Source organism: Podarcis liolepis (assembly GCF_965112155.1).
Source record: "Podarcis liolepis genome assembly, chromosome: 6".
In the NCBI taxonomy this organism is placed as follows: domain Eukaryota; kingdom Metazoa; phylum Chordata; class Lepidosauria; order Squamata; family Lacertidae; genus Podarcis; species Podarcis liolepis.
The window spans coordinates 38,051,527-38,079,119 of NC_139559.1; the positions used below are offsets into that span (position 1 = coordinate 38,051,527).

Below are 27,593 nucleotides of genomic sequence, written 5' to 3' on the forward strand. Positions count from 1 at the left end.
TGGGAATACATATGTGGATTAATTTAATGATAATTACTCATGGACCTTGAAATTCTATTCTTCACGTCTTCCCAGCTTACCTTACCATTGGTGTCGAAATAGAATGCCTTCTCCCCTTCATGAGTAGCAAATTTGAGGGCCAAAAGAGCTTTTGCATATGATTTAAATTAATTGGCAGTCTCACATTGTAGAAAATCGTCTGTCAGATACACTGGAATGAAGGGAGCTGCCATATAACAAGTCAGACTATTGTTCCATCTAACACAATGCTGTTTACAGTGACTGGATGCAGCACCCCAGAGTTTCAGGCAGGAGTCTCTTCCAGCTCTTCCTGGAGATGCCAGGGATTGAACTTTGAATGCTTTACCACTGAACTGGTAAAGGGAAGCAGGTGGTGCTGTGGTCTAAACCACTGAGCCTCTTGGACTGGCTGACCAGAAGATTGGCGTTTCAAGTCTGCGCAATGGGGTGAGATCCTGTTGCTCTGTCCAAGCTCCTGCCAACCTAACAGTTTGAAAGCACACCAATGCAAGTAGATAAATAGGTACTGCTGAGGCGGGAAGGTAAATTGCATTTCCATGTGCTCTGGCACTCATCATGTTGTCCTGTTGCACCAGAAGCAGTTTAAGTCATGTTGGCTACATGACTCCTAATGCTGTTTGTGGACAAATGCAGGCTCCCTCGGCCTGAGGTGAGATGAGCGCTGCACCCCATAGTCGCCTTTGACTGGACTTAACCATTCAGTGGTCCTTTACCTTTTTTACCACTGAGCTACAACCCCTCCCATCGAAACCTAGTTGTGTAAAGTTCCGCTATGGCTTTGTAGGTCATAATTAGCACTTTGAATTGGGCCCAGATAGACATAGGGAGCCAATGCAGTTGTTTCAGCAATGGGGTGATATGCTTCTGATATATTTTCTGGGCCATCAGAAAACCATTGGATCCATTAATCTCTTGGGGCAGAACATTCAAATTCTGCAGGTTGAAGAATCTGGGAAGTCTAAGCCACAGGTGAGCAGCCTGTGGCCCTGATCTCATTTCATTTGGTTCCTGATGCCTCCTAAAGTTGCCCCCATTCTTCAGTTCTTGCCTAGGATTAGGCATTCTAATCTGAGGTCACCATGGCAACTGTGGGTTTCATTTTCAAAGTAGTCATGGGATGAATATTTTATTAGTATATTGAGGGCAGATTTTCTTTCTTTCTTTTAACTGATTTGGCATTCAGTAGCAGAATGTTCAAACCCTGGGAGTTGTCACTAGTGCAATCAAGGGCCCATTGGTTGAGAGATGATCAAGAAGGCAAGGTGACCCAGACATGGTTAGAAATGACCTGACCATTGTCCACCACATCTCCCACTGCACACCGCTCTTTCAATCGACTCTCTTTTGTGTGCTGCATTGTAATATTATATGTCAGCAACGTGTCAAGTCACTTATAATGAATGCTTGCCACACTGTTAGAAGTTTGTTGACAGGCATTGGTGCTGTGATGGCGAAGCAGCACCAATTAGAGTTTCTCTGCTCATTTCAATGGCGAGAGTATCAGCATATGCTAAAGCAGAAGTAGTCAACATGATGCCTTCCAGATGTGGACTACAACTCCCATCAGCCCCAATCATAATTGGTTAGGAATGATGGAGCTATAGTCCACAACACCTAGAGACTACCCCTGCACAAAATGAAGTATGACTAGATCAGATCCATTCCTTGACATTAACTGGGCTTGCACAAGTGGTCTACACATGCATCTGAGCATATACAGGATGTAGTGCCTGAAGAACAATGCTGCATTGTAATCTTTATCATAATCATCCTTATCAGCAATTATAACTGCGGAGGGAAGAGTAATAGTTAGTAAGAGCTCAACTATAATGATTCTCTGTTCTGGTAAATCAAAAGCACTTAAAATAGATGAAAGGGCAACATGAATAAAGTCACAATTTCTTGTGTAATCCCTAATCCTGACACTGTGTGACCTTCTGTGAAAGGATTCTGCCTTTTCAAAAGTCTGTCATGCTTCTGTTTGTATGGGTAATGCTCACTCTGTGAAGTTAGATCTAAGAATGCTAGCAGTTGTCAAGCTTTCAAAAAAAGACATGTGAGCTCAGCCAGTTACTAGTATCAAGTCCCCCTTAGGCTGTAGTGACAAATTTTGTTTAGCACTGGAGACTTCTGAATAGCAGCACTAAACAACAGCGGTTAGGACTGGTGTCAGATTTCAGTTTCTGTAATTCTAATGTTTGCTATTGCCTTAATGAAAACAAATTAAGTATCACTGGTTAAGCTGCAATTGCCAGTGTGTGGATTCCTTACCAAAGGAGGGACCTCACCACCACCTTGTCTCATTCCCTCCCTGTTCTGGATGGAAATACCAATGTGCATAAATAGCTCAAAGGCAAACGACTGAATTGAAATGTCTGAAATTCCTCATCTTCCTTCTGAATCACAGTGAAACATACATGTTTTGCTCTCAATTTCATTGGGTCTAACCCTCCCTAGGCTGCCCATGTCACCTTCCTGAAAGTAGCTTATTAGTGTAAATTATTCTGCAGAAACATATATGATCTCCCAGGAATATTTTCTCTGCATATTTTCTTAAGGGCCAAATTTGATAAGACCCTTCAGTCTTAATCTGAATCTGACCCCTTGCATCTGCTATTTGTCTTGGAAGAATGGACAGGAGCAGTTCTTCCAATGCAAATAGCAGGCACAGGGGCTGGATCTGGATTCCATCTCCCCCCTGCCCAGTGTCTTCTACTGACATTTTAAAGGCTATTCATGTAATTGTTACTTGTGTGGATGGTGTCTCATCTAGTCTGGCTCTAAGTCAGAGATGGCTAACCTGCGGCTAACCTCCAGATGTTGTTGGACTACATCTTTGACCTTCAGGTAGGTAGCCGTGTTGGTCTGACGCAGTATCTGAAGAAGTGTGCATGCACACGAAAGCTTATACCCAGAACAAACTTAGTTGGTCTCTACGGTGATACTGGACAATTTTTAATTTTTATTTATTCATTACATCTTTGACCGTTGGCCATTTTGTCTGTGGCTGATGGGAGCTGAAGTTCAGTAACATCTGGTGGACCGGAGGTTAGTCACCTGTGTCCTAAGCAATATCTACACAGAGGTTAAGAAAGTAACTCCATCCAAGAAAGAGCTCTCCTATTTTCTGAATAGCAGATACCTTAAGACTCCATGGGGCAGTAGATCAAGTGACTGCAATCCCACTCCTTCCCTTTAAGCCCCATAGAAGGTACTGCAGAGCCATCTTTGTGGAGGGGAGGCAGGGCACATGTGTGTGTGTGTGTGTGTGTGTGTGTGTGTCTGTGTGTGACTGTGGATACATGCAACCAATAAGAAGTGAGAATTTGGAGGGTCTGTTTAAGGGCATCTATGCTGGCCCACTTGAAGCATGCAAAGAGATAAACAGAACAGCAAAGGGACTACTGGGTTTGTGATCTACTTAGGCCTGTGGGCTGCCATGGTAGTAGCTGGGTGTAAGGAATAGGACTGTTTGGGCAAAGGTGAGCAGTAATGCAGCTCAGTCCCAGCCATACAGAGTAACAATATGGAAGTCAGGATCTCGTCGCTAAGAATGGAAGGACCTGTCAGCTTCGATTCATGCCGTTCCTTGTTTTTCCAACCTTAAAAACCAGTTCTTCATATTTCTGCAGCAATTTGTGTGTGTTTAAAAAGAACATGTTCACATGAAAATTCCTCAGTATTGCAGTGTGCATTTCTCCTAATAAACACAACTGTACATAATACCGTGCACTTTTGTGTGCTATTTTCAGTAGTATATTCGTTTTTAGGTGCACTGTCCCCTAATGTATTTGTTTTGGAGAACTGTATAGCAAACTATGATAGTTGCAAATTTTGAAGGATGGCTGTGTTTCAGTTCTCATATTGTTTCAGAAAGTGCAACTTTGATACATTCACCCTTGAATGTGAACAGAATTGAATGTCTCTCCCCCCCCCCTTGCATCTGCAGCAATAGCAGACCTTTGTTTTTTCACCATGTTTTACGATGTTAGTGGATAAGAGTGCATCTTTTCTGATGATAATAACCTGGTTTGAGGAATTTCTTTTTAATTGTGGTTATTATTTACATTCCACCCAACTCTTTTTAGATCCTGCTTGGGCACTCTCTGGGAAGAACGGAGCTCTGACATTAGGATTACTAGAGAGTAATTATATACAAATTATTATGCTATCCATAGTCATGTACGTGCTTATCTCTGGTTCTCAGATCTTGCTTCACTAAAAGGTGGATCAAAAGTCAAAGTGTTGCTCTGATTAAACCCATAATTAATTCTAGCTAGAAATCAGTTCCAAGGGCAACCTTGTAAGACCCTCCGTAGCCTGTTTGTGATGCCTTATAGGGGGAAAAAAAAGTGTCATGGAGATAACGCATATGTGAAATGCTACCTTTGTTAAAATGATGAAAATCCACAGGGCATAAAGGGTACTGCTGATTTTAGAAAGGACTAAAACAGAAAGTGAGTGATTTTTAAAAAAGTATTTTATATATATATATATATATATATATATATATATATATATATATATATATATATGAGATTTTTAAAAACCTGAAAACATGTAGGTATATTACTCTTCCACACAAATCAAAATATCAATTTATCATTTTGAACAGGCAAATATTTTCTCTTCAAGTTTTATTTTTGTCTGTATGCTTGTAATAATTCAAGGAAAATTCTTTCTCTGTGTGTGGATTCTAATGGCAAAAAATATACCTTCAATAGAGTTGCAAATGCATAAATATGAATATTCATATGAATATTCTTTGCCAAGCTGTGCAGCATGAAGGCCGCTCCTTGCAAGTCCCTTTCCACCTGGCCTAGGGAGCAGGACACACACAACAGTCCTACTGAAGAGGCTCCTCATGAGGCCAGAGGAACATCCCTCTGCTGTGGGGCATGAAGGCCGGTTACTCGCAAGGCCCTTTACACCTGGCCTAGGGGGCGAGGCCCAGACTCACCCAGCCCTACTGAAGAGGCTCCTCATGAAGCCGGAGGAACATCACCCAGCTATTGCTTTATTGCTTTAATATGCTGTAAACCACTTTGAGATTTTTATTTTTATTAAAAATATAAAGCAGCATAGAAATTTAAAAATAAATAAATAAATGCTTAAAATTTCCTACAGTATAAGGCACAGTGAAGTGTGTTGTGGTGACTGACTTGAGTATGGTGGCTTAATTGTTTGTGGATTGGAACGAATTTTTCATCCTATAGGGCGCACTGGCCCATAGGACACACCTCGTTTTTTTGGGGGGGGGAATGAATAAAAAAAAATTATTTCCCCCCCCAGCCGCGGCTGCAGCCCCAAGCCTTGCGCACACCTGCCCGAAGCATGGGGAGCCCTCCAGAGGGCTTCCCGTGCTTCGGGCGGCAGACTGCTGCTCACAAGCCTTGTGCGCCCGCGGGAACTCCCGCCGGGCGCGCAAGGCTTGCGGATAGCTTCCTGAAGCCTGGAGAGCTAGAGGCATCGGTGCGCACCGACCCCTCTCACTCTCCAGGCTTCAGCGAAAGCCTGCATTCGCCCCATAGGACGCACACACATTTCCCCTTCATTTTTGGAGGGGAAAAAGTGCGTCCTATGGGGCGAAAAATACGGTAATCTATGACAAGGGTGATAGATTACATTATTCTCAGGATACTTCTATTCTCAAATATTATGCCATCCACTCATGAGTGTCTAGAGGTAAAGTCTTCAAAGGTTTAAAGCACATGAGCTTAGATGATACCAAATCATCAGTGGCAGGGGAGGTTGCTGAGGGATGTATGGGCTTCAAGAAGATCTCTTCTAAAAGCAGATTGTCAGTGATTTTTACCTTTCCAGAATACAAATGGTAAATATGTGAAACACAGAGACAAATCAATTTCTTATTCATTTCAAGTGAAATTCCAAGCATTTTAAAACCACCCATTGATTACAATTAGGGCCAGATGTTGCTTTATGGACCCAAAGAGATCAATACATGAATATTGCTTCATGATGTGAGGTGACATTGCAGTTCATGTCAGATCATTCAGATGTATATGCCCTAACCTGAAACACATTACTCAGAAGTTAGCCCCACTGATTTCACCGTAGTAAGTTTAATATGGTGGTCTATGTCAAATACATTGTGGAAATGTTATCTCTATGAACGCACACATATAGGAACGCACACATATACCTGCAACTGAGAATTGTGTCCATGTAATCAGGACTCAATATACCTGCTTTGCCACTGGAAGTTCAGGAGCAGATTCCCTCTGCAAACTAGCTTTAATGTGTGTGGAACTATACTCCATTGAGATTCACCGTAGAATCAAATACACCACAGACTATAGTTCCTTTCCCCCACCTAGATGGGTGAGAACCAGCTTGACTTTAGAGTAGGCAAATTTGGCTTTCAGGGATCAGATGTACATACTGGGCATCTGTGTCCAAGTCCTGTGTATCTCTAGCCTAATTCTATTTAGCAGTTGAGAACTTTGACTATTTAATTTTGAGCTTTCGTATCATTGGGGCAGGCAGGGGCAGGGTCCTGCAGATGTACTGCCTTTGAGGGACATTCAGGATTGGTAATTCTGCTTAGTTGTCACAAATATATGTGAGGCTGGACTGCTGCAATGTGACAATGGGTTCAATAAAACAGTGCCAACATCTTCACATTAAACTGAAAGTGGGTGTCTGCAATGACAGAATTCTTGCTGAGGTCTGGGTTTCTAAGGAATATCACAAAGCTGCAGCCTTTTCAGTTTTTTTAAAATTGCTCTAAAATTAAGACTAGGAAGGAAGTAGGAGAAAAGAATACAGGCCTATACATTTTTGGAACTGAGCACTAAATCTTTCAGGGCAAATAATGGATGCTGACAGTGCAAAGGCATTATTTGGTCTGTTTGAAATTTGCCTGTCCTTGTTTTCCCACTCTGTGTCTCAGGGAGTTGAAAGCTATGAAAAGGCAATTACATTTGCTGAATGATTAGTGGGAGATGTGACATTTGTGTATGTCGAAAATGTTTAACTGCATTAACCTTTGCAAAATTTACACTGACACCTTAAAAATTATACATCTTGTGCGCCACTTGAAAAATCTGAAATGCCCTCCAATGTAAAGCTTATTTACATTTGCTTTTTTTACAAAATAAATGGCTCTCATATTTGAAGAGAGTTTTGCCAGAAAGTTGAGAGTGCTGAAGCAAGGAAAGTCAAGTGTATGAAGGTGCTTGGTTGCCTCCCAATTGGAAAAGTGAAGTTGAAAAGCAAACAAAACCCTCACAGAATGCAAATTGCAAAAAGAAGACAAGTTCAAATACAAAATGCATAAGGTATTTAAGTCTCAAGGAAGCAGCTTGCAAACTTTTATAGACCTTTACTTTAAAAAATAATAATACACAGGATGTCAGTAGATTTTCAAAATGTTTTCCCCAAATATATTCAAAGTGCAAACAGGCAATTAAAATGTTCTATGCCACTCTTCTTTTCATTGCCACTTCCCCCAGCATGCTCAGTTTCTGCTGGGACTGCTCACCTAACCAGGTTTCTTTCTTCTCTAAAGAGTCTTCCTCACTGGCGTCAGTGTGAATGCTCAGCTGATTCAACTCCATGCCTCTTGCGCTTCACTCCACTGAAATCTGATTTGTTATGAGACAGACTCCGGTGGAATGAAGGACAACAGAATCCATGGAACTTTCTTTGTGTACCTTGGTGACTGGGGCAAACAAACATGTCATGAGAAAAAAAGTCAGTAGCAGACACAGGTTGAGTGAAAATTAACACTGGAAAACATTAAAGGCAGTATTTGTACAGCTCTCCCCCCTCAACCTGACACTCCCTAGATGTTTTAGATGGAAACTCCCATCAGCTTGGCCAATGATCATGGATGATGCACATTTCTGCCCAAGGCTTCTAAAGGGCAGCAAGTTGGGGAAGATTTGTATCAGGCCCCCTTATTGTTTACTTAATATACTTTATGCCTGGATACTCCCCCCCTCCCCATTTCAAACTATTCCTCCAGTACATCATCTTTTTGTTTAGCACACAGGGACATTGAAGAGGATTTGTTTTTCTCTGTATTCTCATCCTCTTTAGATTTATCCTTTTGTCATGAACTCTATCAGCAGGCAAGAAATTCTGAAGCACTTAAAGGATTATCCGTATGCTATCTTTGCAACAGAGATCATTACAATATCTCTGGGAAAGCTTGCGGTTATTATTCATTTGTTGGACTTGTCGTCTAGTTTTGAGGATCAGATGCTTCACATCTGTGCATTTGTCCTCACATTTATAATAATTCAGAAATACCGACTTTTGAAATGGATGAACATCTGTAGGCAAATAGTTAGATAACAGTACAAACAAGCCCCCAGCAAAACCTAATGGATTATTTCTAATCTTGCCTGGAATCTTTTCTCTCTTAGGGTAAATTCAGGTGGCTGATGTTTTCACACTACTGTATCTCATTTTCAGTCACAATAGGTAGGGGTCCACATGGATATCAGTTGCCTAAAGGGTCTAGCATGTAATGGATCCTGTTACTTCTGTATTTTCAACAAGCTACCAAAATGTCGCACAAGAATTCAGTGTACAATGTAATAGACATGTGACACAATGTAATAGAAAAGGCAGACCACAGTCTTATGCAAACAGAGCGGTATGGACAGAAGTATTGGGATAGTTATGGACTGAAAGCAACACCTACTTTATTGTTTTCACAATCTGCTATTGTGGTAGAAAATTTGTTACACCTGTGACAGGGGTTGGTTTTGTTTTGTGGATATGCCTGAGGAACCCACTGGAGATAAAACTGCTGTTTTATTACACCCTGTGGAAATACAGAAGAAAATGTGGGTATGACCCCAAAGATCTTACAGGGAAAAGTAATCAAAGGAAGAAAATTCATGAACAAGGGAACATTCAAAGTTTTCGCAGACATAGAAGGGTAATTCATACAGTGAAGTTTAAAATGGCGCTATTCAAATGAATTTCAAAGAGAGCAAATCATCATTTTCATCCTTTGTGGGAAGACGAGCTTGCTTTATTTCACAGCTTGTGGACTTAATTGTGGAAACTTTTATTTAACAATCACTCTCGGATGTTGAATAGCAGCTTCCATTTAAAGGTGCATCTTTATTGATTTTCCAAATAATACAAATAAAAGAACAGAAAAGCACAAGAAAGGGTGGGACCAAAAAAGTGCATTAAAAATGATGTCAGAAAAATCACCATGAGAAAAGAAATAATCATTTCCACTTTACATAGGAGGAAAGAAAACCTTATATCTACGAATACCTTAACTAACATTTTATAATTCCCAATCATTGATTTAACAGTCCAGTCCAGTCCTCTATATTTATTTGTTTAATTTCATAAAAATGATTGACCATTTGATTGTAAAAAACAAACCTCAAAGTGGTTCTCTTAGAGGTGAGCCTCACTGAATTTAATGGGACTTGCTCCTAAGTAAGTGTACATAGGATTGCCGTCCAATTTACATCCAAAATCTAGCTGTGAAGCAAAAAAGGGATGCTCCTACCATTTCATAGAGATCAAACTGAGAAGCAGAGAAAACAAACTCAAATGTCCTATAGAGCATTCATTCCAGAGCACAGGACAGAGTTCATTTTTCCTAAATCTCAAGGAAATTGCATCAACATCATCTTTCTTTCACACCCTATGCACATTTACTTCCAAGTATACGTGTATAGGATTGGGTTCTTTTTAAATGTTTCCAAATAATGTTCCTTATAGTGTCTAATAAATGGGTCCAAGATCTATGAAGCCAATTTAAGCCATCTATACTGACAGAGTTCCTTCTTAAATTTTTAAATCATTAAGAAATAAATGTTTGGCATTTACTTAGAAATACACCCCTAGTGAGGCATAATTCTGAGTATAGGTGGATAGGATTGAGTTGCAAAAATGTTTAGAAAAGTAGCTTTGGTAGAAACAGATTGTGTTGTGAATATTCCCCTGCAGAGATAATGAGATCTTGTGATAGCGAGTAAAGATTCTAAATCCTGAGTTACTAAACCACAGAAGTGCTGATACAGGTCTTCAAAATGCTTGAAGGCTTTTCTTTTAATGTACGGACCTGCTTTTGCAAGTCCTCTCCCTTGGGTATGTTAAGACTTGTTTGGAGGTTTTTGGGAACTTCATAAGAACAAAAGGAACCTGTCTGCTGAAATTCCTCCCTGCAAACCTGACTTCTTTGTAATGCATTTTCATTAGGCATGTTTCTACGGGTCTTGGGTGAGATCAGCCCCCAAACTCTCAGCTTGCTTCCCAAAGCGTTAACCCTTTCCAAGGCCAAGCCTTTAGGGTGTATGAAACTTGAATAAAATGAAAACCAAGCTGAGGACATTAGTAATGCTCCCAGCCAATAACTACCTAATAAGCAAACTGCAGGTTACCAAAGTGATAATGGCTACAAGAATAAGATGGGTGTTGTGGTGATGTGATGAAGCACATTCCACAGAAGGAGCTGACATCCAAAATTCCTTTTTGCAGGATCATTAAACAAGTGTACTAAACCATACCTGTTTGATAGACCTTAATCAGAGCTGTTTTAGACAATCTTGCATTAGTTTCCAATAGAGTTTTGAAAAGAGATGGTAAAGAACTATTACTATATACATTTGCATCCAAATTTCAAATCAAATTCTATCGGAAAGGTCTGAGTGAACTTAAAAACTGTCCTCTGAATGATCTTCAATGTTTCCTGGGCACATTAATGCAAGCTATATTCTAATTTATTAGGCAGAGCTACCATATGCTCAAAGAAAGGAAGACAGCTTTCTTCCCAAAAGCTGTCTTCTGTGCTCAGAGAGGACAATATTTCATGTGCTGAACTTTCAGTTGTTTCCATGTGTCTGAAGTGCTACAGATACATATTCTCCTGATGAGAGGCCTCTCCAGTGTCATCCCCTAAAATAAGCCCCACAAGGTTGTCCATTTCCTTGGAGAAATGAATGCATGGAGGGGTGAAGCCGTGTTTGCTATCTGACCCCAACCTTTAACTGTTATGTGTTCAAGGCACCATTCGCACAAGAGCATATGCTCCTATCAGAGATGTTGGACATTGGTGGACTCTCCCTTCACTGGAGGATTTTAAGCCATCTATCTTGGATGTTTTAGTTGAGATTCCTGCATTGCACAGGGTCAGACTAGAAGCCCCGTGGGGTCCCTTCCAACTTTACGATTCTATGATTCATATACCCAAACATGTGTAGGCATTCTACTTGTAAACTATACACTCCAATTTTTGCAGCCGATGCATCATGCATAGAAAATGAATGTATGCTTAGGTGTATGTGTGTCTAGAAAACCAATGCGGGTTTAGGTTCCTATGAACATGGGCATCTTGGGAATATCAGAGGTGGCTAGCAGTCCACAACCTCAACCTACAACCTGCAGTCTCAACCTCCCTCCATTCATTTATATAATGGAATGAATGTTTGAAAGGGTCCATGCATTATACATCAAGCCAAGTCATTGGAATGCCAAGCTTTTTCATTCGAAAATCTTTCCACCTTTTATGTTTGAGGGGCTTGCTGCACAAATTGGACTGCCTTCCTTGGAGATTTCTAAGCAGGGTTGGATGGCCACCTGCCATGTATTATTTAGTTGAGATTCCTGCACCCCAGGGGGTTGGACTAGATGACCCTCAGGGGTCCTTTCCAACTCTACAACTCGATGATTCTTTGATTCTAACCTGATTCATGTGGCTGGCTTTGAAGAGCCCAGAGTGGTTATTCAAACCATTCTTGAATGAACTGGCTGGTTTTAGGCAGCTTTCTGAAAGATCAATTCCCCAAAACTTTAAAGCTGTTTTAAGGAGGTCTTTCTCCTTTCCTTTTCATTATATGATGCTGTGGGAATAGCATATGAGCACTTGGGGGGAAGAGAGCAGGGGGTGGGGGTGAGAATCTCCCCATACAGATCAAGACATTCTGCCAGTTATTTTTTCTGCTTACATTCTAACATCAATGAAAACAGCAATTTATCCCTGTTTAAATTCAAGGTACTTTATAATCCTAGACAAATAAATATAGATTTAAAACCTTGGGTCTTTTTAAGGAGAGAATATTAACAAGACTGGTGATCAGTTGATACTGCTGTAATTCATATTGCTTTGACTTTCTCATAGCCATTATCTCTTCACAGAATCTTGGGCACTTTGGGGGGGGGGGTATTCCCTGCCTCCCGCCACCATCACAGCTACAGATGGAATGTGTTGAAAATCTTTCTTAAGGGTGAAATCCTGGGTCATTCAGGCCAAGTCTCTTTACAGTAAAGGTTTTGTGAGTGTACCCAAAATGAAAATTAAGGAGAAAAAGGACACATGCACAGATGCTTGACACAGTACATTGCCTTCAACGAAATTTGGAATTTGGCTGTTGGGGTACATCTATATGAGCACCATAAAGGAATGTGTATATACAAAATAAATAAGCATGTTATTCTCTGCTAATTAAATTGGGACTGCATGGATTCCTAAAGGTAAAATGCAACAGTTTTGACATTCTGCATTCCATATTCTTTTTCTTCCTGCACCTCATTTCATGTTATACTTTCTGCAGCTTCAACATGTTTACTTGAAAATACATCTCTCCTTTTTAGCAGGGCTTACTTCCAATTAAGTATATACAGGCTTTGAGACACAGTGTATCCTTTCCAGTCCTGGCTCTGCAGTAACATAACTCCCTATTCTGTCCTTTCCTTAACTATCAGCAAATGTTTACATTAAAGGATAACAGCAGCAACAACAAACAAATATAATCAAACTGTATAGTAACTCACCTGTATTTTGATCAGTTTTGATTAGTTCCAGGCCTGGGGCACCTCGGCTTTTACTTTAAGCCATTACAAAAACAAATAAACAAACAAACAAAAAATCTGAATCAAGAGAAAGAAAAAGGAAGAGAAAATATAATATAAATTACCTTTTGCTTTTTAAAAAAACTTGCTCTAAAAAAAGCAAAATAAAAATAGAAGAGAATAGATTTCAATCAAGGTTATAATGTTCATGCAGATAGGCAGGGGAAATGGAAGAGAAATCAATTGAACACTGAAAAAGAAAAGAAAAAGAAAGCAATAAACTCATGTTAAAAGTATTTTAAAAACAATACAACAAGCAGCTCAGATATAGGACTAAATGTCTGCCCATTCAAGGTGGTGTCCATCAGTGTGAGTCTTTATTTGTCTTATGCATCAGGAGGGTTCCAGTTACCTAAATAACTTAACCAATAGGGAATGGAATCTCTCTACCTGGTTCCACCCACCCAGAACCTCACCCTCCAGGGATAAGTGCACCTTTGCATATCTGTTAGCAAACCTCACTTTTCCCCTACACTCCATACCTTTTTTAAGTAAAGCCAAACCTGCAGAAAAGTGGCTCTTGAAGGGGATCCTTTTAAGAGCCTGCAAATGCAAGCTGACTGTCTCCAGTGAAGCAGGGGGTCTTTTTTCAGTCTGAGATTTTGCTATTAGAGAGGAAATTGCGGTGTTAGTGAGGATTTCTCTCGCATTTATCTGCAACACGTTTAGTCCTTATTTCGTGACAGGATTTCTTGGACCCATGAACACAAAGTTGGTGCCTTTCAGATGCTGTAGGACTATTATTATTATTATTTAACACATTTATATACCACCTTCTTTTCCAAGGAGCTCAAGGTGGTATACGTGGTCTCTCCCCCCGCATTTTTATACTCACAACAATGCTATGAGGTAGGTTAGACTGAGGCAGTGACTGGCACCCAGTCACTCAGTGAGCTTCTTGGCCATGTGGTGATTTGAACCCTGGTGTCTCAGGTCCTAGTCTGACACTCTTAACTACTGCACCACAATGGAGGACAATTCTGACCATTCTTGACCAACTATTGGTCATGGTGGCTGAGGCCTATGGGATTTGGAGTTCAGGGGCATCTCAAGGCCACATGTTGGCTCTGCTGGTTTACATTACTATCATATAAACCTACAAAGGAGTCTAAGTATAACAATTACGTGAAGACAAAATAAGACAAGTGATTCATACTACTTACAGAGCAGTGCTTGAATAACAAAATGGCAGAGTGGGCTCAGCCACTCTACCTTTATCATGGCTCCCTTAGCTGCTGTTTTTAAAAGGATAATTGTCGGAGGCATGATTTAGCTAAAACTGGAAGGAATCATTGGTTGGTCTGAGCCAGTGTGGTGCAGTGGTTAAGAGCGGTGGGGTGGACTTGTAATCTGGGGAACCGGGTTCGCGTCTCCGCTCCTCCACATGCAGCTGCTGGGTGACCTTGGGCTAGTCACACTTCTTTGAAGTCTCTCAGCCCCACTCACCTCACAGAGTGTTTGTTGTGGGGGAGGAAGGGAAAGGAGAATGTTAGTCGCTTTGAGACTCCTTAGGGTAGTGATAAAGCGGGATATCAAATCCAAACTCTTCTTATGAATTAAGGGTCCCTCTACTTCCTCCGTCCCCAAAACCTATACTGTTGTAGAGAGACACTGGGAGTGGGGAACCCCTCAATTGTATTGAACCCCTAGCTTATGTCTAGTCCTTTCCTCACACTGGTTCCCAGCTTTCTGACATAGAAATGTAATGGGCGGGCCTCATTGAAATCAATGGGGTTTAACGCTGAAACGACACGTATTGGATTGGACTGTAGACATTTTTGTCCTGCTAATCCCACATTCCAGAACTGAGTACAAAATTGTTTTCTTGGACAAATTCTTAGAGTCCCATAGAAATAACTGTTACGTTGAATTAGATATTAACAGAAACAGAAGCGGAAATTTCTGCAATTCTCATGGTCATCTGAGGTCAGGAATGGAAATCATGCAAGTGAATATGAGCAGTAGTTGCTTTCATAGTTTGTTTGTTTTTTTAGTCTGCAAAAATTATGGAAATAATTGCATTTCCCCCTGTATTAGTTTTGACATTTCCATCCCATAGAAATGCATTGAAATTGATTATGTAATTAAAGGCATTATGAAGTATGTAAGCTTTGGCCATAGTGCATAGTGAGACAAACAATGTAGGCTTTAGCTGAAGCGGAACTGTGGTGGAATAGAAACAGTGCTGATTGCAATGAAATGCCTTCTTACATCCTAAATTGCAATAAACCCAAAATATACGTTAATCTACCTATTGGCTTGGGTTGGACTTCTCAACCATCTAGCTCAAGATAAAGGTCAAATATTAGATGTTCAGTCTATACTTATTAGTATTACAGCAGCCAACACAGATGGAATACAGGGCACATAGATAGCAAAGCCATCCTGCTAAAAACTAAACCGTAAGCTCACTGAAGCTGTGAAGAATTAAATTACCCAGATGTCATTAAATTATTATTGCACAGTATACGATATTTGCTTATAGAAGGATGTCAATCAAGAAACGTTCTTACCAATCCATCTCTCCCAAGCACATTTCACAGTTCGCCTTTGGGGAAAATATGCTTGTGTGGTCCTGAAGCTTTGTTTGTTTTGACCTCTACATTTGTCCAGTAAATGAAATCAAGTTATTTACTTTGGCTGCTGGTTTGCAGGATCACATGTAATATAGGAAAGCTCAGGGCCACAACATCTCTTGGAATTGTCCACTGTAAATCCAGACAACAAACAGCTGGAGAGTAATTGTATGAAGGCTTTTCATCCCCCAAACCAGGCCTTGAATTTATTCATGACAGGTGAAAAACTGTCTTCTGAAGGAGCTGCCTATTCAGGAGTGAGGAAGTATCCAGTTCCATTCTATTGCAATTGTAATCTTACTTCTAGCAAAAGAATATATATGTTACTCGGGTGGCTGCCGCAGGTTTTCAGTGCCACACAATTATTAAAATATAACTGTGACACTTTGCTACTTCCCTACAGCAAGGAATGTATCACATTCATACAAGAAAAAGAATCCTATCCAAAAGGATCAAGTTCTGAAATCTACATTTAACCACAGACTACCCATTTTCATTGTACTATATGTTGATTTATATGCATGTTGCATTTTTGCTGTTGATTCTAGACAGAATAATGCTATTTATTAGGAATGTGCTCTGTGGGTTTGTGTCATCCTAAAGCAGTTTCTAGAAACATGCACAAAGTAGGGGGGATGAGGTTTGAACATAGATTCGCTGTGTTTCAAGCCACAGTGCACAGAATATGTGTTTAAGGTTGAACAAAACATCCGCATTTTGGATTGCTAAAAATACATTTCCAGGGATTGGTTCAAATTAGCTGATTTTTCTAAAAGGGTGAAATTTGCCAAAAGTATTGCAGAAACTCAAAACTGTCCCCCAATGTTCTGCATTCTATAGATTATAACTTGTGACATGTGTGTGCTAAATTAATTTGCCTGGGTCACATAAAAGCAAATTGCCTCAAAAACTTGTGAATTACATATCCCTGCAAAGTGCTGTGAATAATCTAGTCCCACCACTGGAAGCTAAATGGCAAGTTGAAGCTTGCATTTTTTATACCACCTGCCTCTGTGCATGATGTGGACTTATTTCAACACAGCCCTCTGGGTTAGTAAAAGCATACTGGTGGTGGTGACACATCATATGATCAGTCTATAGCTCACCAACGCTGATAGAAAGGCCAATTGTGGAAGAATCTACCAGGTTGCCTGAAAGGCCCCAAGAGACATGCAGTTTATTACTTGCTGAAAGTTGGAAAATTTGAAACATCACTCTCCATTCTGCTGACTGCCAAGTCCGGTTGTTAGGGGTTGCAAACAGAGCTTGTGATTCATCGAATTATAGCCATTTGCTTTAAGAGCAGCAATTAGAGGTTCCCTTTGATTAGCATCCTTGTTCAATAATCGTAGGCGAGGTGGGATTTTTTGGTTCTCATCTGCATAGAATCAACCACAAGCCAATTTTCTGAGGCTTGTGCCTCATAAAAAAAACAGAGCAACTGAACAGCAATATAGATTTCATTCAGAAAGCCAGTGCCGGCTGCTTTAATTGTTAAACTAAATGTACCAGGCAGTCCCCAAACACCTCCAGGGTAATAGAGCCTATAGAGCTAGTAGTTGTGGTGACTGTGTTAAGGGTCTCAGAAGGGATTCTCTGAAGGAAGGAAGATAAATAATTTTCAAGTGAAACAATTAAGGATGGGTTGTAATATAATTGTAGAACAATATCCTAGGGCCCTAAAGGTGCTTGGATTTTACTTCTTCGTTAATTAAAGATAAGCCAGGATGGTCATGTTTAATTATTTAAAGATTCTTACCAACATTTCTGGTCCTCATACACAGAGGAAGATTTTAGCTTATATTTACTATGAGTCCCCCCCCCCTACACACAGATAGAGATGCACTACCATGAAGAGAAGACTCCCTGGAAAAGACCCTGATGCTGGGAAAGATTGAGGGCACAAGGAGAAGGGGATGACAGAGGACAAGATGGTTGGACAGTGTTCTCGAAGCTACTAACATGATTTTGACCAAACTGCGGGAGGCAGTGGAAGACAGGAGTGCCTGGCGTGCTCTGGTCCATGGGGTCATGAAGAGTCGGACACGACTAAATGACTAAACAACAACAACAACCATGAAGCTACAACTGAATTTAAAAGTAGATCTCCTTACATGCAGAGGGAAATGATAATAATGCAATGCAAAAGATCCACATTGCATGGAGGAAACACACATGCAGAGGCAGAAAGGGGGTTATAATCGTAGGCTCCAATTATTAGAGTCTAATTGATTTAGTTTGGTGGGAAGTTTGTACACAGCTCAATTTGAGACAGAGCTTTATTGGTAGCTTAGCCTTGGAACTTCTTTCTAGTGTTAATTTACAACAAGAAAGGCCTGTTCAGATACATTTGTTGGCCTCCTTACCAAGATTTGACCTGAACCGAGACTGATATGTACTGATATGTCTGACAATATATGTTGGCATGTTTAACTTATCCCACCACTTCTGAAGGAAGAACTGACTAACCAGAGGTGCCAACTTGAACAAAACATTGGGGGTGGGGGGGGGGGGAGGTAAGCCCTGACCTGAATAATTGATCATATTATGTTGTACGTGCACACCATTTAAATGGCAACGCCCATCAACTGAGGGGACATTATTTATTATGGTATTTTATTTTAGGGGGGAGCAAAAACCCCTTGGCCCCTAGGAGTTGGTTCCTATGCGCCTAACTGAAATTCTAACTGAAGAAAAGGGTGACAACTCGTTTCTCTGTGTTTCCACTGCTAAGAGAGGCCTGTATGAAAAGACATGGGTGAGAGTGACTGCATCAGTACAGTGGAACATTTTCCCCCATGAAGCCCAGATGGCCTATTAGCTGGCTGCCTTTTGCTACCTGCGGTGTGTCTCTGTATGTGTATAATTCCAGCAGGTTTTTGCTGTGAAGGTTATGTTTCCTCTTTGACTTTTGTTTTATTTTTAAGGCATATTTTATACAATAAAATAAATAAATTCAAAAGATGCATGATTTCAGGTTTCTCAAATTGGATTTTAAGGACATGATTATAAAAGCACTGCTGCATCCTTTCTTTACCCACCCATGCTGTCTATCTCCTAGAAAAGATAGTTGAATCACAGAAATCCTCAGGCATACCTAGAAATTCAGATGCCACATTGCTTAGATGCCACACAGCAGCCACCTGAGTGATTGCAACTACTCTCGGAGCTATAATCATGTAATCATTTAGACTATTACTTTCAAGATTTTCCCCAAAGTTGGCAGTTTTTTTCCTGTTGCCAACAAAATCGTGTTCCATCCTGTAATGAGCAACAAATGAAATAATCTAACATTCAATCTCACCATTTAAAAAATTAAACACAGGGATAGAACCCTACAGTCCAAGGAACTGTAAACTTCCCAACCAAACAGCACACGACTCAACAGGATTATGTGGTGTTGACTTTACTATTTTAGAAACTTCTAAGCCCAATATCAAACCTTGCCGCTTGTATATATGGAAGGACATGATTTACTTTCAGATCTTACCCCTCCCATCCATAGTTCCTGTGATTCACCCACTTAAAATTTTGTGCAGTGGCCCAGATCCAGAAATCTTAATCTTCATGAGGAAATGGGTTCCTACAAGCTATTTGGTATGCCAGGTGTGCAAAAGGTATGGCCTTGTGTGGGGAGTGAGGAGCCTAGATTGCCAAGCAGTGAGACAAGGCATGTCAGAATCTAACACCTTACCCCATCACCATTCTCATTCCTTCAATTTTAAAGCCTGTTTCTGCTTTTGGGCTTTGCATAGGCAGTGAGAATAGGACACTGGGCTTTTAAGGCCATTCGCCTGATCCAGCAGACCTCTTAAATTCTTTTCTTTACTTTTTTGCATGTCCAGTATGCAGTAGATTCCAGTGGGGGTGGGGAAGCTGGAGTGCTCATTCACAGCTACTGAAAATGTCAGAGTCCCTCAGAATAGCTTTTATTGAATGAGGGAATAGCAATTACCTGAGTACTTTTTAAATTGGAGAAAGCAGTACAACAATCCAGACACTAATCTGAGAGTTCCCTTCTCTGCCATAGATATTCCATGACAATCACAGAGCAGTTCATTGCTAATGCTTGAATATTTACCACACAAAATTATTATGTGTTATTAGGGCAATGTCTTTCTTATGCCAGTCAAACTATCACTAAACAGTGTGCAAATGTTTCTGTTCTCTTGACCAGGCTAGATGACAAACCAAGCTAGTTCTCTGGATCTTTGGCCCATGATAGACCCTAAATTGATAACTAACAGAAGGCCTCTAAAAATCTGAGAAAGTGGAAAGGGTGGTATCACTGTTGGATTGGAAGCAGGGGCTCCAGAAACCTCAGTTCATTTCCAACCCTTGTTGGAGCAAGTTGCTCACTGTCAATGATCCTTGATGCTGCCACAGCTCACCTGCTTTGGGAACAGAACTGGATACACAGCAATAACGTGACAGAAGGAGGCTCTTTTTGTGTAGCCATTCCATAACTATCATGACATCCCCTCCAAGATGAGGCCAAAAACCAGGCTGTGTTTCTTCTAGCCTGTGCTCCTGGGCAAAATCAAAGTGTGAGATTATGGCATCCATGATGGCCACTGTGCTCTTGTGTGAGAAAACGGGAGGTTCAGGTTTTCCTGGGGCAGTATGTCATGATCTGTAACTGCACAAACACCTGAACAATAAATATCTGCATCTCAGTTTCAAATCTGCAAACTAGGTAACCTGCATTGTCATCTCTTATGAGAAAATCATTGTGAAAGAGCTGTGGAATATGAAGTAATCTAGAAGGCCTGGGAAAGGACAGAATCGATTAGCGTTTGAATATCTTTAGGATAAAAAAGACGCTTGCTAGATGAATCATCCACCCTAAGAACTGAAATAGCCTTGAGGGTGAACACAGAAGGACAGAATAATTCCTATGTTTCTTCCAAGGCCTAAAAATAAAGCTTTAGTCTGCAGGCCTTGCCCTGCCCATGTGGCACTGTGATGGATGTGGGACTCTGTAATGGTGACATAAGGTGATTATTCAGCTGTTAGGAAACGAAGTGTAACTGTATTGTGGCTATTGCTTCTTTGAAATCCTGCACATTTCATCATGGGAAACAACAGGTTCCTTGAGAACCTATTGTCTCCCATGATGAAATGTGCAGGATTTCATCAGCATAACACACCTTTCTCCACTACTGAGAAACTAGCACTTTCCAAGGCACACTTTTCAAACTACAATGCTGATAAGTGGGAATTTGGCACCTTTTGCAAAAGTGTGTTCTGGATGACAATGCCACTAGACTATGGGAAAGAAAAGAAGCATCCCTTCGTGTGGAGGACATCTTGTAATAATAACAACAATAATTTATTACTTATACTCCGCCCATCTGGCCAGGCCTCCCCAGCCACTCCTGGCGGCTTCCAACAAAATATTAAAACACAATAAAACATTTGTACTGAGAATAAGCCAAATAATTTATTTACTGTATATATCATGTTTCATCCCTGAGTTGAGTTAGTTAGGAATCTAAATTAGGTAAAATGCATAATACAAGAAACAAGGAATGTTGGAAATGTAAAGAAGAGGAGGAAAATTTCTATCACAGGTGGTGAAATTGTAGTAAGTTAAAAGCTTATTGGGAAATGATATATAATGAGTTAAAGAAAATGTACAAAAGTACCTTTGTTAAAAAAAACCAGAAGCATTTTTGTTGGGTATAGTAGATGAAGAGATTCCAAAGAGAGACCAAAAACTGTTTATGTATGCAACAACGGCAGCAATAACTCTTTTAGCCCCCAAATGGAAGCAACAAGAAAAACCAGTGATAGATGAGTGGCAGATGAAAATGATGGATTATGCAGAACTGGTAAAACTGACCAGGAAAATCTGAAACCAGTGTGATCAAGCTGTTCAAAAAGACTGGAGTAAATTTGTACATTACCTACCTAAAGGACAATTGTATGCAATTAACAACACTAGCAGGGTTGCTGTAAGAAGACTTGGAATGTTAATGATTATTACCTTTTATATTTATTTAAAAAATTGTGATAATTGGAAGGAGTGAAACATAAATTGGAAGATGCACAAATGCTATGATGTAAAAATGAATTATGAAAACCATGAGGTGGGAGGGAGGGAAGTCGATAAGCTCATATGAGCAAATAAGTAAAGAGTACAAGGATGTATTTAAATATTGTAAAATAGAAATTTAATAAAAAATATTATAAAAAAGGAATCACACAGTAAACATGAGGGCATCATGGTGTTAGAGGGCAAATGACTGAAGGCAATTGTAGTTGTTCTGCTGCCATTACTCCAAAACAGGGAGAATATTGCCCCTGTCCTAGTAATTGGGCAGATAATGATATAATCATAGAATTGTAGAGTTGGAAGGGATCCTGAGGGTCAGCTAAAGCACCCAAGACAGATGACCATCCAACCTCTGCTTAAAAACCTCCAAGGGAGGAGAGTCCACAATCTCCCGCAGGAGCTTGTGGAACTGTGGAACAGCTTTTGCCATCAGAAAGTTATTCCTGATGTTTAGTCAGAATCTCCTTTCTTGTAATTTGAAGCCATTGGTTTGGGTCCTAGCTTGCTCCATCTTCCATGTGACAGCCCTTTAGATATCATATCTCCTCTCAGTCTCCTTTCCCCACCAACTCCCTCAACTGTTCCTCATAAGGCTTGTTTTCAAGATTTTTTCTTAGAGGTGGAGCTCACCATTAGCAGTGGCAGAAGTGCAGCTTTCTTTCAGAGCAAGATTTTGTTGCTGCTGCTGCTGCTGTGTATGTGTTGGCAGCCTGACCACCATTTTGCAATGCCCTGGAATTAGTGTCACTCTGGGATATTTAGGATGACTTACACACATGCACACATTGTGCAGAATATTCAGAGAAAATTCTGCGAACTGGCCTTCTTTTTCTAAGAAATCTTTCTCTGCAGACAGGTTTCAGGTTAGTTGTAGATTGCACGGCAAAACTTGTTCTGTGTGACTAGTTGGGGCAGCTCTGCATATCTGTATGCACATCCAATGGAAATAGATGTTGTGTGGAATGATACCATTCACATCTGAATGTCAATCCTATTTCACATTCTGCCCCAGGTCAACTATGTGCGGTTTGAGGAGAGTGAGGGAGCACTGGCTTGTTTGCCTCAGCAATAGAGACATTTTCTTTCCCTTGGCACTTCCCCCCTTGAAAACTCTTTTGCACCCTTTAAAGAAGGGGTGTAAAAAATTGCCATATGGGGTGGTGATGGAATATCATATCAGGCTAATGCTAATCACAGCAAACACAGAGAGAGAGGGTGGGGAAAGAGCGCATTTATAGCTGACACATACGAAAGCACTGATAGTAACTGATTTTGAAAAAGTAACAGTAATTTGCAGCAGACCTCACTGGCCAGGTTTGTTTGGTTCTCCTTCCAATGCCTTTAATATCTTGCCAGCAGATTCAACATGTAAAACCCATCTCTATGCATCACACATAGTAATTGAATCATAGTAGAATACACCTCCTTATCACCCGAGGCACTCAAGAAATTGCAAAGTTTGCTCGTCTTGTAAACCACTAGAATTTGCCTCATAGCAAAATAACAAACTAATGCAGAGCAAGTTTTCCTTCAGATTAATCATGATAAACATTTTAAGCATTGAGAAGAGAAAGCTTAGTGAAATTAGCTATCTCTAAATTTATGGCATGTGAAGTTCCTAGCCATGTAGAAATCTGCTTAGATGTTATTTCTGGAATATTAACATGATTTTGGACTATTTAGGTGGAGTGGTGGGATAGCAATCTTTTAAATACATAAATGCATTTGCCCTCATTGTGAGCGGATTTGACGAAAAACAATGAGAATTAAACAAACTGTTTGCTTTTTGGACAAACCATAATCTGAAAGTGCTTGGTTGGTTTCTGCAGAAATCATAACCTTAAAGAAATATGAGTGTAATACCAGTTGTGCAACACTGCGTATATTTCAGCCATCCTTTGCCATCTTTACAATATATGCAAAAACTTGCACAACAAATGTTTATTATGTATAAAGGTAAAACAAAAGTATCTTGCACTGAGGCAGCAATGCTATTTATTATTATTTCTTTGCTACTTTGACTAAAAGAATACTAAAAAATTAAGCTGATTTCCACCACAGGTGCCTGATGTCCCTAGCTAGTGCAGGGAGGATGAAAAAAATGAACACAGGAGATTGGTATTGGGTTGAATTAGTCATTGGGCATGCATTTGGCATGCATCCAGCACCAGAGAGCCCACATGCTGCCTGACAGGAACCCAATGGGGTCGACCCTGTCCTGAGGAATCACCCCCAACATGAACCAGGTGCCACGACCCAGCATAGGCTGCCATTGGGAGAGGTGTATTGGCCCATTGATAGATGTGGGCTCCCAGACAGAATCACCCCTCCTGGACCCCTTTAACAGTGAATCCCCATGACTAAGTATCCAGCCAAATGCCTTATCCACCAAAGTTGTGACAGTTGCTATGAGATAGGTCAGGCATGCCCGGCCTTCAAGAGATTGAGATCTACTCTCCCCAAGTCAAAGTTGTTGACCTTTTTTTAGGAAGCCTTGTTGAGCTTTGTTGGGGGGGCTCCACGGTCTACCATGATCTACCATGGACACCCCACAATCCACATCCCTGAGATAGGGGTGAAAACCTGCAAGCTGCCTAATTTGCTTGCAGGAGGAAATTCATCCGTAGTCCCAAATACAGTGACTGAGTAAACTGCTTCAAGGTTCATGGGCCCTTTCCTCCACTGCATGGGCTCCAAACACACTGGGTGGGTGGATGGAAAATCCCGCAACAGTCAGCAAATATGGCATGGGTGCTCCTGCCCTTGCCCCAATTGGCCTTGCAGGTCAGGCCCGCAAAGAAAGGAGCTTCCCTCCTCCAGTTGTGCCAGAAGATGGCAGTCCCCCAGGCTCAGTCACATCCATGCCACATGGCAAATGCTGTTCCCCCGGAGCCCCAGCTGAGCGGATATTCTAGGACCCTAAGTGGCATTATATTCAAGCCCCCTGCCATCACATCACTTCCTGCTTGGAATATTTACTCTTTCTTCATTCTGCATAAAACCTGATACCAACAGTTCACTCACTTGATTTCCTGTCCTTTCATCCACGCAAATCTTTCTGTATATTTGCGCCCTATAATATGTTCTGCTGCGGCTTTACACTTGGCTGTCTACCTGCAATTTGGAACACAACTGTGAATAAACCAAACCCTTTCCTTTCTGAGGGCATGAAGACACATGCTGACTTATCCAATGCCAGTTAAAGGCATGCCTTTGGGAATGCTCTGCTTTGAGCGTCATTCAGCTCTGGATTGCCCTAACTTGTTTGGTAAAGCTGCCTTGAACAACAGCACATATCTGAGCAAAGAGCAGATATATTTATTCATTGCAAAGTAACACAGCTGCAAATGAAGAATGAACCCAAATTGGTAAGGAATTTCAAACTACAGTGGTACCTCGGGTTACATACGCTTCAGGTTACATATGCCTCAGGTTACAGACTCCTAGAAATAGGAGTTAAGAACTTTGCTTCAGGATGAGAACAGAAATTCTGGTCTAGTGGCCCGGCGGTAGCAGAAGGCCCCATTAGCTAAAGTGGTGCTTCAGGTTAAGAACAGTTTCAGGTTAAGAACAGACCTCCGGAACGAATTAAGTACTTAACCCGAGGTACCACTGTATTCTTCTTCTCATCACAGAGCTACAATCCCAGAGTTCAAGTACAGTTCACTGTACTTGTGTTGCAGCCCTCTGCTCTGGAAGTGAAACACTAACAGTCCAATCCTATATATATTTACTTAATTCACATTTTGTTCAAAGAGATTACATATAGAACTATATGTTATAAAACAAAACAGAGATTCCAAAATAAATGTTTCTCTTTAAATCCTCTTGTGAGTAGGAGAAGTGGATCTTTAGGAAAGATGGGCAGGGATGTTCTAACCAGCCAACAAATTAACTTACCGGTACTTTGCTCTCTGTGGTGAACACTGGTGTCCCCTCTGGGGGTATCTCCAAAGCTCAGCTTGATAGGGAAAATGATTAACCTCCTGCCCTCCTTCTGAGTTTTGAAGGGAGGAGAATTCAGGTCAGACACGCTGGACTTCAGACACACTTCCAAAGCCAGGAGATGGGTTTTGGGGCTGCTCTATTTTATCTCAGGAAGAGGAAGGTAGTGCTCACCCTCGACCTCATGCTGGGCTTCTGAAGTCCCACAATTTTAACCACCAAGGACAACTCAAATTTGTGGATTCTTGTGCTTACCTCTTCCCCTGCTTGCCAATTTCACTCAACAAACCTTTTCCTAAGTTATTTTAGCATAGATTCTCCCTGCCCTTCCCCAGATATGGTCTAGCAGTGCTTTGCTTCTGAGTAGATCTGCACAGGACTGGGAATTCTAATATAAGGTGGAAATCCAAACAGTGTGATCTTTATTCCAGATCAGTTAAACCAGAGGATCTTTCTCTGACTCTGCCCTCTGATAGTTTACCCTGAGGGAATCCACAGTGGCAGGGGGAAGATAGCTGACCCCTGATCTTGATAGTGTTACTTCTTTTTTAATATAAATATTTATAAATTAATTTTTACACAGTACATTTCAATTTAAACATATCATTCACCTTCACATTTGGGATTTTCTGAATCCCTTGACTTCCCCCATTGTATTTCGAACTTTACAAGTACAGTGGTACCTCGGGTTAAGTACTTAATTCGTTCCGGAGGTCTGTACTTAACCTGAAACTGTTCTTAACCTGAAGTACCACTTTAGCTAATGGGGCCTCCTGCTGCTGCTGCTGCCACACCGCTGGAGCACGATTTCGGTTCTCATCCTGAAGCAAAGTTCTTAACCTGAAGCACTATTTCTGGGTTAACAGAGGCTGTAACCTGAAGCATATGTAACCTGAAGTGTATGTAACCCGAGGTACCATTGTATTATTCTAATCCTGCCAAAGTTTTAAGTTGTTTACAGTGTTACTTCTTATACAGCTGCAATCCTTGTGAGGGAACAGAATAGACAGGAAAACAATGAAGCACTGGAATAAGTTCTACTTAGGTGTTGAGAGTGAATTCTGAAACTGAATAATGGAGAATTGAAATATGCCATGTCTGACAGGTTGGGCACAAGTTTAACCAAGGAAAGGCAAAAGCCCGATGCTAAATCAAATAGAGGTTGCAGCTGTAGTAAGGAAAGAACAAGCTTGATCTACAAAAATTGTAGGAGCAGCCAATTATCTAACAATGTTTATTCCAAACATCGCAACAGTAACTATGCCATTATGATGTTGCTCTTTCCTGGATAGCAGTCCATAAGGCAATTTTTGAGAAGTTAAAGCAGCTACGTTTAATTATTACAATGGGAAAGAGGCAGCTACCAATTTTGCAGGATTAGCTGTGTTGCCGTTGTAGAGAGACTCACTTGTTACCCTTGTTTGGAGGCAGTAATGCTTGTGGATACCAGTTGCTGGAAACCACAGGCAGGGAGAATAAGCTTGTGCTCAGGTTCTGCTTGAAGGTTTCCCACAGGGAAGTGGCTGGCCACTGTGAGAACAGGATGCTGAATAAGATGGGTGTTTCTATATGCCTATGTTACATTGACAATTCCCGCCCCCCAAACAATGCTCTTTTCTTTTCTTCTTTTTTTTAAAAAAATGTTTAGATGTGCATGGAACAACTAAAAGGAATAGACTTCAAGAAAACACCTCGTGATAGTTTATTTACCAATTTTGCAGATCCAAAACTCAATAAATTTAAAATTGTTTCAGCTAATGATAGGAGCATTGCAAATCCTTAAATATACAATTTTGCAGAGATAGTCCAATTGTCTCCAGGATATCAGGCAGGGTTCTCTCCCAGCCCTACCTCAGGATACCAGGGATTGAACCTCGGGTCTTCTGCATGCAAAGCAGTTGCTCCACCACTCAGTTATGACCACTTCCCATACAATGAATTTGTGAGGCTGCATGTGACTCTGAGGCTGTAGGTTGTCGACCTGTGCTCAAATGGTGATTTTGTAAATCTGTTTCTGCCAGCTGAATTGGCTAAATCCACTGCTGGCATTGAGGGTTGTACAGAATTCTGCTCATGGTAACTTACTGTGATTTCTTTTACTGTAGGCAATTGAAAATGCT

The 27,593-nt window shown here is 40.8% G+C and overlaps 1 long non-coding RNA gene across 1 annotated transcript; it reads right to left on the bottom strand.

The window, feature by feature from the left end:
• Positions 1-5,086: 5,086 nt before the first annotated feature.
• Positions 5,087-13,260, bottom strand: LOC310709270. Its single transcript, XR_014527438.1, has 2 exons — positions 12,817-13,260; positions 5,087-6,376 (listed from the first exon to the last, which is right to left on the bottom strand). It is a non-coding gene; the product is annotated as an uncharacterized lncRNA (long non-coding RNA).
• Positions 13,261-27,593: the final 14,333 nt, after the last annotated feature.